General features: G+C 39.0%; 1 long non-coding RNA gene across 2 annotated transcripts in view; it reads left to right on the forward strand.

Moving 5' to 3' along the window:
* Positions 1–10,631, forward strand: part of LOC113199023 (uncharacterized) — a 28,538-nt gene extending 17,907 nt beyond the window's left edge. For both annotated transcript variants that reach the window (XR_013342376.1, XR_013342377.1), the window contains 4 exons: positions 6,080–6,285; positions 6,812–6,956; positions 7,751–8,038; positions 10,461–10,631. This is a non-coding gene — a long non-coding RNA (uncharacterized LOC113199023). The remainder of the gene's footprint in view (positions 1–6,079; positions 6,286–6,811; positions 6,957–7,750; positions 8,039–10,460) is intronic.
* The last annotated feature ends 203 nt before the right edge of the window (positions 10,632–10,834 follow it).

The following is a 10,834-nucleotide window of genomic DNA, read 5'->3' on the forward strand; positions in this document are numbered from 1 at the left end:
ACTCTTCCTATTTGATGTCTGCTTCTCAGAAGGACTAAATTATCAAGTCTAGTGAATGACAATTACCCTAACTTAATTGGTGTGAACCACAGCCTCTTTGAATATACAGCTCCTATCCATTTCTCTGTAACTGTGTCTGTGTGTACCTTTCCTCCTCAACATTGTTTCACCAACCAAAAAGGAATGTCCCTCCTTTGGGAAACTGTTTCTGTATTACCTTGGTGGTATAGTAACAGGTACTTTAACCTCTGCAGGATTTGAACCTGCACATTCTGAGATAATGTTAAGAAAAATATCAAGTGTAGATGATACTAAGGTAATTATGAGTTATCTATAATTTGGTATCCCTATTATTACTGCTATATACTGCCCTGACAGTGTTGCAGTTTCTACAAGGAGGGAATTATGCATGGGTTAACTTATGAGGGTTTGCAAGAAGCTTTAAAAAAAGCCTGATATAATTCATATGCCTACTACCTCTTCATAGGTAAAACAAAGTCTGAGCATTTTGGCAGTGGTTAATCATGTGATGTGATCAGCATTAGATTAGATACATCTTCCTGTTTGAGAATGTACTAGCAAAATGTGAGAGCTCTTGGGGTATTGCTGTAGATGTGGGTTCAGCTGTTTTAGGATTTGGGGCAAGCATTTTATTATCAATACTGACTGAAACATTGCAGTGTGATTGCAGAGAGAAATGCACTGGCTTAATTTTACCAAAAGATGAGTGATCAATAAAATATGTGGGGAACAAACAAGGAGATCTTCCTAGATGTTGTCAATGTCAGTGGTGATACCAGGCTTCCAAGTTATTCAGTGTCTTCCTTGTTTTGCCTTCATTATTGTAGATCAGGTGGGAACAACTAAAACTTTAAAAAGATAGTGGCATCCCAATTATACATTTCTCTTTTATTAGTTAGATGCTTAACTATCACTGAAGTCTAGGGCATGCTAAAGATTTTCTTTATTTTGTCTTGTGTTAACCCTGTGAGCAGAGCCCATGTCCATTGAAAAATCCCAAGATCCATAGAAAAGTAGAGAAGATCCCAAGAACACATTCCATGATCAGTAATGTTTTGGTGTCCAAATTTATTTGTTAATGAATTGTTAGCAGGTGCTATGGTTTGGGTCGTGAATGTCCTCCCAAAGGCCCATGTATGAAAGGCTTGGTCCCCAGGCTGGAGTGTCAAGAGCCAAAAGAACATTATGAAAGTGGTCCCTAGTGAAGACCTTCTTGTCACTGCAGACATACTCTTGAAGAAGATTGCGGGACCCTGGTCTCTTCTTCTTCCTCTTTTGATTCTTGGCTTGATTACAGCAGCTTGCTCTGCCAGGCATTCCCCAGCATTGCCATCTGGCACACCCACTAGGACCCAAAGCGTGAGGTTCTCCTGTTTGTTAAGTTGGAAACCCCTAAACTGTGAGCTCAAGTGGATCTTTTCTCTTTATAAGTTAATTATCTTCAGTGTTTTACTGTGGTGACCGAAAGATGACTAACACAGCAGGCTTAGTGAGGAATTAAAAAAAAAGAAGTAAAGAAAGAATATCTATTCTTTGATGATTGTCCTACCATGACCCCACATCTTTTTTATACTGGCATTTGCCTGGAAAGAGCCTTCCTTCTCCCACTTGGGGCAGCTTACTCTGGCTGGCTTTTTGTGGCTTCTAATAGTAGTTCCTAAACAGGCATGCCAGTGCCTCTGCCAATGGGAAATGCAACAGCATGTCCCTTAAACTGTGCCAGAGGGGGAAATGCAGATGCTGCAGAGAAGTTTATTTTGCTGTTCTTTCTTCCAACAAACAAAATTCCACAGCCTTACCATGAAATGAGACTTGGTGAACAATAAAAATACAAATACTCAGAACCTGGCTAGGTCTGCAGCCTGCCTGACAGTTGCCTTAATAGTCTCGCATGTCTAGAGTGATAACTTTGGGTCTTTAGATGCTTCTTGACCCAGTCTCTTCATTTACTAAACATAGAAATTGAGGCCCAGAGAAATTCATTTTTTTCACTTTTTCAAGATTATAGATTATATGCCATACTTTCTATTGAAAATGACATGGTGTTTGGTCTGTTCATATCTCATTTTATAAGTGTATGCATAGTGTTCTCCATCAACAAATGATTTTGCTGTAATGGCATGTGGTAGGTTGAAATTCAGAGGTAGACACTAATAATAATAACATCTTATGTGAACTGAGCATTTGGGTTATGTCAGGCCTGGAAAGAGATCAAGCACACATGAGATTGCCTCAAGAGAGCAGAAGTCCTTCCAGGTGAGATAGTGGAAGCCCTCATGTATGAATGAGCAGACCCCCATAATTTTGTTCAATGTGATTTACTAAGTGAAATGACCACCCTGTGAATGTCCATGGGAATGAGCCTGTGCAGAACAGAAAGCTTTTATATTGGCCTTGCAGAAGAGAGCTGTTGATGCTGATGAGTGATAGGGATATCTAGATGCATCTCATAGCATCTTCCTGTGCTGAAAATATTCAGGTAAATCATGGAAAATCCCAAGATTCTAGAACTATTGCAAGAAAGACAGTCCTTGAAGGGTCCTAATGTAAATACTGATTTAGAAGGACCCGTACTTGTGGGGTCATAACGGGTGCCACTGCTGGGCTTTCCCATGGATCTGGGGTCAGAGCTGAGATCTGAAGGCGGCCATTTAGAACCTGAAAGCTATCACTTAGAGCTGACACACCTTCACCTCAGTAAGGCACAGATACCAAATCATTCTTTAAATTGACCTTGCAGAAGAGAGCTATTGATGACAACAGACAAATGGACAACACGGTAGGTCCCAGTAACTCTGAGATTTAGGATAGAGACAGTAGTGGGTTGACCAATGTCTTTATGTGCCCTTGAATGACCATGATCTAGTTCTATTCCTCCTGGAGTTTTGTTATATGAAATAGAGGTTAGGGCTTAGTTGCAGAAGGTACCTCAGACCTCTGCCATCTTTGAACAACTTAACCAATTCAGAAAGCTCAATGACTAGCACTAGGTTACCCAGAAATGTGTGGTGGAGTTGAATTATTGTGTTAAGTTGGGCAAGTACATTTTTCTAGGCCTCCATTGCCTCATCTGTAAGAGAGTTGAGCTGAATAAAGGATATCACCCAACTCTAACCTGTGTTTCTCTCTGAATAGGAACATGGGGAAGAACTTCTGAGAAAGCTCTAATGGGGCTGTACTTCTCAGAGGCACAATACAGTGACCAACTTTTCCTTGTAGATGCAGGACAGCTGCTAGTGATTTTTGTCGGTGAGTCCCTATTCATGATACTGAGCATAGGTTTCTTGACCAGTTAGTTCTTCATCTGAAGATAGAATATGACAATTTACATCATCTGGACACATTGCTCTCCTAGTGTTCTCTGAACTTGTACCCACCTTCCCCATCAGAAGAAATGTAGGCAGGTGGTTTCATCTCTAGAGAGGTACTGTACTGTGTAGAAATGTATTGGACTTCTTTTTTATGCACCTTTTCTTGAATCAATTTCCAAAGTGACAGAATAAATTTCCATGATTGACAGATCCATCAATTGTAAAGGCATCATATTATTTTTTAATGAAATCTTTCTTTTTTGGGGGGGAGGTGGACATGGGCATAGCAGGTGTGCTTTGGATATATGTTTATCTGAAGGCATAAAATAAACATGTTTCTTTGTCATCAAGCCACTTGTTTTCCTGTAAACATTCCTTACATAGCTCAAAGGTATATTACTTGGTGTGGAAAGTTTCAAAAATTGGAAAGCAGACATAATTTAGCAAAATAAATAGAAACCAATGGACATTATATGATACAGGGTCAGTGTTGTTGTTTGTATGTGGCTTAATCAAACCAAACCATCAAGTTGAATTACTGCAAGTTCATTTGCCTGAACTTTAGAAGGTGGATTAGGAGCTGCCCGTGGTCACTGTGCGTGAGTGCAGATAGATGAAAGGGGCTCCAGCAAGTTGGAGGAGCATGTTTTCAGGTAGTCGGATTTAAGGATAGTTCAAAAATCCTTTAAAAATTTGTCCACAGTTAAAATTAATTTCCTCAGTTTTAATTTGCTGTTCAAACTACAGAGCAGCTATTTGTTTTTCCAAGGTGGTAGTCTCTTAAATTCTTTGATCTGTTTGTTCATCCTTGAAAGCTAAGGACAAATTATGTGATCTCAAAATTCTCTTATAGGTAGTATTTTTTTAAAAAATTTGTGAAAGTAATGTGTTGTGGAAATGGTGTGTCTTACTTGGGATCTTTTAAATAATCTCACTATAAAGGGCAATCATTTAAATTGTGATTTTTTTCAGAATAATAGTTTGAGAGATTATTTTCAATCTTCTCCTCTTCTGTAGTTGAAGGAAGAGATTTCTTTTCTTATATTTTAACCATGCAAGACCCTGAATCTATCACACTGATCACTAGCCTATATGATCTGTTCATGCACATCATTTTTCTTTATGTCAAAAACCATGAAAATAAATGAGAGTATGGCATCATAATTTATGAGTTCCTAAGCCTCACAGTCTTCTACCTATTTTGTTTTACACTGGTAAATCCTTCTGTGGGTGGAGTAGGTAATCACAGAAAATAAATGCCAAGCTCACTTATGTAATTTTTCATGAAAATGTTGAAATACAAATTGCCCAGTGAAAATGTGATTAAAAGAGGAAAAAAACAAACTATGGATTTCAAGGGGGCTGTAGGAATGCTCATAGCCTCCTTTAGCCAACAGAGAGATTGAGATGACCTCTTTAAGTCTTTTTTTTCCTAATGCCATTGAATATAAAATGGACATTAATTCTGCCGGTTCAGTTTGTTCTGATTCTTGCTAGTTTTGAGATATTTTATAACCTTGCTCTTCACAGTCTTTGAGCCAGAGTTCTTTTCCCTGGCCCTTGGAGTTCTTGGATTTCTGGTTGTATCTGCTGCATTTCAGGCCTGTGTATACAAAACAGCAATGTGGCTGTCAGATTTGTCCCTTGCTACATGGTATGGAAGATGAGCCAGCCATTAGGTCCCTGCAGGAGGGTCAGAGTTCTGTGGGGACTTCTTAGGGGATTCCTGGCAATATTGTTTTGATATTTTAATTTTGTTCATGGAGAAGCCATACCATTGCATTTGTTCATTTAGCAGCACAAACTCTACACAACTATTTTGTGTCTTCAGTAATTTGGAATGTTTCTGTATAGAGAGAAACTCATCATTTTACCAAGTTCACATAGAGAGGTGGTCATATGACTTGATGTTCTAGACAAGAGTTAAGGCAACTTCAGGTCTCCTTTATACCACTGAAATATAGGCCCTTTACATCATGTAAACTTTTTTACTTTTATGTTGTAAGATGAATTGGGGGGAAAGTGAGAGAAATCATAAGTTTTTTCTTCTGTAAACATTTTGGAATGCATTTTAAATTTTTCTAGTTTCCTTCATTAAAAAACAGGTATTATAACAGAAATCTGTCAGAATTTGTCAGCCGACATTTGTGTCCCCATGGTTATTACCCGGAATAGATATATTAGATGTCAAATGTCTCATGTGTTTTAGTGTTGACCACTGAATGAGTTGCTGATAGCTTATTGGTCAGTTTTAGTCAAAAATATTTATTTTAGGGCTGGGGCTGTAGCTCAGTGGTAGAACACTTTCCTGAGTTTAATTCAGGACCTGAAAATAAATATTTTATATTATGTTTCATGATCATATAGGCTTTTTGTTTCTCAAATGTGTCTGTTATACATACATTTGATTATCTCAGGAAAAAGATATTCAATTTAGAAAGGACTATGCTTTTCAAAAAGATAAATATTCGTAACTTGTGGTATTATATCACAAAAATTCAGAAATGGACCCTTTGGCAATGTTGACTAAATTGTCAAACAGATCTCACCAAAGATAATTACTGCAAATATATGGTAATGTAAATTTCAATAAATTTCAAATTTTAATATTGATATCTTAAGAATTCTAGTAATGTTGATCTTAATCTCAAAGATATTTGATGATTGAAAATCTTAATTCAGATAAGAGATGCCTCTGATGTTCAGACCCATTTCAGCCTAGTCATGTTCTATTTCCTCCCTTCCAGGCCCTTTCTGCCCATAAGAACATGCATGTACTTAGTGCAGCACAATGGCTGCCACCTGGCCAGAATCAAAAGCTCTCATGGAGAAAACCCTCAGCCTGTGATTTTCAAGTACATGGTCAGCATGGACCAACTAATTGACTAGATGGACCACTGCCAACAGGAGCTGGCTTTCCACCGCAGGAGGTCAAGGCCTTCAGCTCACCTTGGTAAGTCATCAGCCATTGCAGACTTTAGTTCCCAGAAGCTTGCACCAAGCAGCTGCATATTCATGAGACTCCTGTATCCTCAGCACCAAGGCCACAGCCTGGAAAGTGCAGAAATGCTTTTCCCTGGGGCAAAGAGCCAAGGCAATAGTTGCTTCTCTTTGCTGAAAGCTGTGAAGGGTCTGAAGTCTCTTCCCAGCCTCATTTGGGCAATTGAGCAATAAAGACCTCCTGATGAGGCCCTTAGAATGTAGTGTTCATACACTATGAGGGGCAGTGTTGCCTCACTTGTGTTTTATCTCAGAAAAGATTGCTAACAGCATGGCTTAGTTTTCTGAAGGTGATTATTCCATGAGATTCTCTCTCAGACTGAGTGCAGTTAGTGTCTTGGATAATTGCTAATTAGAGAACAGAGTTGGTGTTGTACAGTTCTTTCAGGACTCCAGGTAGTTCTGTGGATGGCTGTTTGTTTATTTTTAGTCTACCCTGTACAATTCTGTTATGAGTTTTGTATTTTCTTCCTTTGAAGTCATTAGATTTGTGACTATGTCCAACCCTGCTGCCTTGATGAACCTCTTTGGTTTTCTGGAGGCTGATCTGAGTTCTTGGAGATCATATGTCAAGTCTGCCACTCAGCAGCTGGGGTATCCTAGGATCTTTCTGAATCTTCAGAGGTAAGACACCCATCTCTCTAAGATTTATTAATGCAGCATCTATAAAGCATGTGAAGTAAATGCTCCTTATTTATAGCTCTGCAGTGTATTGAAATTATAATTAGTGCTGGGAAACTTAGTACTTATTGTTAGTCAATTTCTACCACATAGATCACTGACTTAAGATTGTATATTCCCAGAACAATGAGAAAGTTGGCTCCTGGAGAGTAAATCAATGCTATAGCACAAAGTTAGGTCATTTAACCAGAGAAAATGAGGCAAATTGAGTAGTTTTTTTTTTTTCTTCTGACTATTATTTAACCAATAACAGTCAGAAAGAAAAAAAAAAAACATCACCCAGTGACTCAGGGAGTCAAACTTATGTATCCCCAACATGTAGTCTATTCCAGAAGCGAAACATTGCCCAGATCGGTAAAGAATTCCTGCACGAAGGGTCATTGTGTTCCTAGTGATTTGCAAGTGTTTGTTTAACAGATTGTCACTCTTTCTATATAAATATTTAAAACAACAAGAGCGACACAACCAAGTATTTTGTTGAGCTTAGGAGAAAAAAAGAATTTTAAATTTGTTAAACACTTTTTAAAGAAAATAAAGGAAGTACATCATACATACTCAAAATATTTGAATTTCTTACATGCGACCTCTGGAGAATTTTTAGTAGACACTTAATTCAAACAAATTTGGTTGCAGGCCCATGTATCTCCAGAAGCTCTAAACTGGAGATAAGAGAGGCAGCAAGTGTAGCCTAAAATTCCTTCAGATCCTTGCACTAATTGGCTTTTTATCATCAATAGATGCAAATAGGTGTGCAGAGCGTGGATGCTACCCTTGTGCAGAAGGAGTAATGCCAACCAAAGCCTTCAACTGGAGCCTTCCTGAGGATGCTGCAGAGAGAGCACCTCAGGATGCCTGTGATACAAGGAGCAAATAGCATCAGGGTAGATGGGCAGATGACATTCAAGATACAGTTCCATTTTATTTACAGAAATTTTTATGAAAACAAATTCTCAGGAAGTACTGGAAAACCAATACCTTGAAAAATTACAAGAGGAGACTCAGGAGCAGCAAGACCAGAGCCATAGGTTAGCAATTTTTTCTTTTTTTTTTTTTTTGGTTTTGCAGCTGGCCTGGGGAGAAAAGGTTGGGCACCAAGAAGGTGAATCTTTATAGTACCAAATAAAGAGCCAAGCCACGCCCTAGAGGAAAAAGAATAAGCATGTATCTCTAAGTAATTTTTAACACACAATAGGAAATGTCAGTGTTATAAAGACAGTTTCCGTCTTCCAGCATCTTCCAGGTCTCTGTATTAGAGTTTCAGGGACACAACTATGGGTGGCTGAGGAGGAAGTGTGACAATGTTGACACAGTGGGGAAGTATTTAGTCACCACATTGTGAATGCTAGGGTTACTGAGGACTGTACCTGTGGCTGAAGAGAATCTACCCAGGGCCAAAATACTTGAGGAATTAGAAAGTATTCCTTTTTCATTGATACCTTTCCTATTCCTCTTCATTTCAGCCTCTGATTCCTTTTGATGTCTTTTTAAATCCTCCCTATACAAATCCTGTTGGTGAAATAAATCTTGAATGGAGCCAAAAGTATTGTGTACCTTTAAAAATATCCATTTGTGGGAGATCAACCTTGCTTGTGACCCAGTCACTCCCTCAGCTGGGTGATGGAGGCTTCAGGCGGCAGATGTCCCTAGATGCCCCACCCTTCGCCCCACCCTTCTTGGGTTCAAAGGAAGGTGTCCTGCATGGGTGTGTCTTGCTGTAGCCCCAGGGGTGGAGCTATGCTGCCTGTCCCTTTGTAATATCACCCCGTGCCCTGTTTGGGATAGAATGTTCCATGGAAACACCTTTTGTGTGTCCCCTTATCTTACTGTGCCCTTGGGTATGGCCTACTTAATGTCAGTCAACCTGCTGACAGCAGACATCATGAAGCTAGACGCAGCCCCCTGAAACCTGACCCCTTGCCTCATTTGAATAGCTTCTCCTCAATAAAAGAGGTCAGCACGTGGGGCCTTGTGCTCTCTCTCTTGTCTGTCTCTCTTTCTGCAGACCCTTAAGGTCAGAGGAGCCGTCACAGCAACCTCAAAGAAAAAGGTATTTCTGTCTCGTGTGTGGTTATTTCGAGTAGCCCAGTTAGCCCAGTTCCCCTGGAGTAACCCCTGAGCATTTTAGTCAGGAACAGAAATCCAGCATTCATTAATTCTTAATTTATAACTGAAATTATAAACTTCAATATAAACACAAAATTGTTCATTTATATGTAAGAATTTCTTTGCTGTTCAAATTTATGAAAGAACAAATGTTGAATAATTATGTTTTTAAAATGGAATTTTGGAATAATCTATGAAATATGTGTTGAAATTTCTGCTTCCTAGAGATAAGTTGGCAGCACATTTTAAAAAAAGGAAAAAGGTGGTTGGTACTGATTCTTTGCACATGCCTCAGCCACTGGCCCAGGGCTGGGTGGTGCTGAATGAAGTTGGTGTGTTTGTAAGCTGGTGGTGTTGTCAGCAGAAGCAGAGGGCTTCTTTAACAGGGAGCCATCATGAGTAGTGCTGCTGTGCATTGGAGAGAAGAGGAGTCCCATTCCAGATTCTCAGTTGTGGCCTAATGGTGACAGCTGATGGGTTTGAAAGGACATGCTGAAAAGGACACACATCTTTTTAACTGATTTGATGTCACCTCCATTTTACCTCTCGCCTTGCTTCTCTCTGAAGGGGGAAGTCCCCCTTCCTACCTGTGAGCCATCCACTTTATAGTCACCCTCACTCTCACCTAGACTGGGGATTGCCAGTGTCTTTAGCATCAAGGTGAGGACCTTAGAGTTGAGGTGGCCTCCTTCTCTATGGCTGAGTTATGGTGGCCCTGAGGAGGTGGTACTGGAGGACTGAGAAATGTTTGGTTGAATAGTTAGGAGCCCAAATTCACCTGCAGCAGGAAGGAGGTCAATCTCCATAGTTTCCAAATAAAGAGCCAAGCCATTTAGTAGAAGAAAAGGCACAAACATGTGTCCCTAAGAATTTTTAACACACAATACGAAGTATCAATGTTACTTTAATGAAAAAAAGGAAAAGAAATCATATTTTGAACAATAACTTTTTTTCATGGCATTTTATGATCTCAAACAGAATTTAGGTTCAGTGTATAAATTAGTCTGATGATTATTTTGGTGACAATTGTATTTTAAATTCTATTTCCCAATAAATTCTATAATTGGAATCTTCAAGTAAAATCTGTAAGTATCATGCCTGAATGAGTAAAAGACTCTTTGTTTATATTCTAATAAAAGAAAAAAAAAACAAGGTAACTTAAGTCTCAATATTAAAATTTTTTAAACATTCAGAAGTCCATTAAAAAGTATGCTGTTGCAGAGTTAAAATGGCGATCATTTCTAAAATAGTCTATATTTTACGTAGAAGGGAGTAAAGGAATGATATGGGGAGGCAGGCAGTGGGGGCCAAATAGGTCTCACCTTTAGTATACTTGTCTTTCAGATGGAACCCCAGTGAGGCGGTAGGTTGGAAGAACCAATGAAATGCACACTTACTGTGAAGCTTCCCTGCCTGATACTCAAAAGGGTACTTGTGAATTAGGGGGGGAACTTCATTGATTCTCAATATCACTGCAACTGTGATGCTGACTGGAATGAATGGTGATTTCCACATGCTTTCTCTGTGCAAACTGCAATGTTTTATTGCTTAAACTCTGTGCCTTAGGCAGATATTAGACAAGATACTACAATAAGAAGAATAAAGAATTCCCCAAGAAGTTAAAGAATGAGCTTTTTTGTGTATGTTGTCATTTATCTGAGGCCTAAAATATCAAGATGGTTATTTCAATTTACCTATGAACAATTATGTCTATTTTA

The sequence above is a fragment of the Urocitellus parryii genome, chromosome 13 (assembly GCF_045843805.1).
Source record: "Urocitellus parryii isolate mUroPar1 chromosome 13, mUroPar1.hap1, whole genome shotgun sequence".
NCBI classification, from domain to species: domain Eukaryota; kingdom Metazoa; phylum Chordata; class Mammalia; order Rodentia; family Sciuridae; genus Urocitellus; species Urocitellus parryii.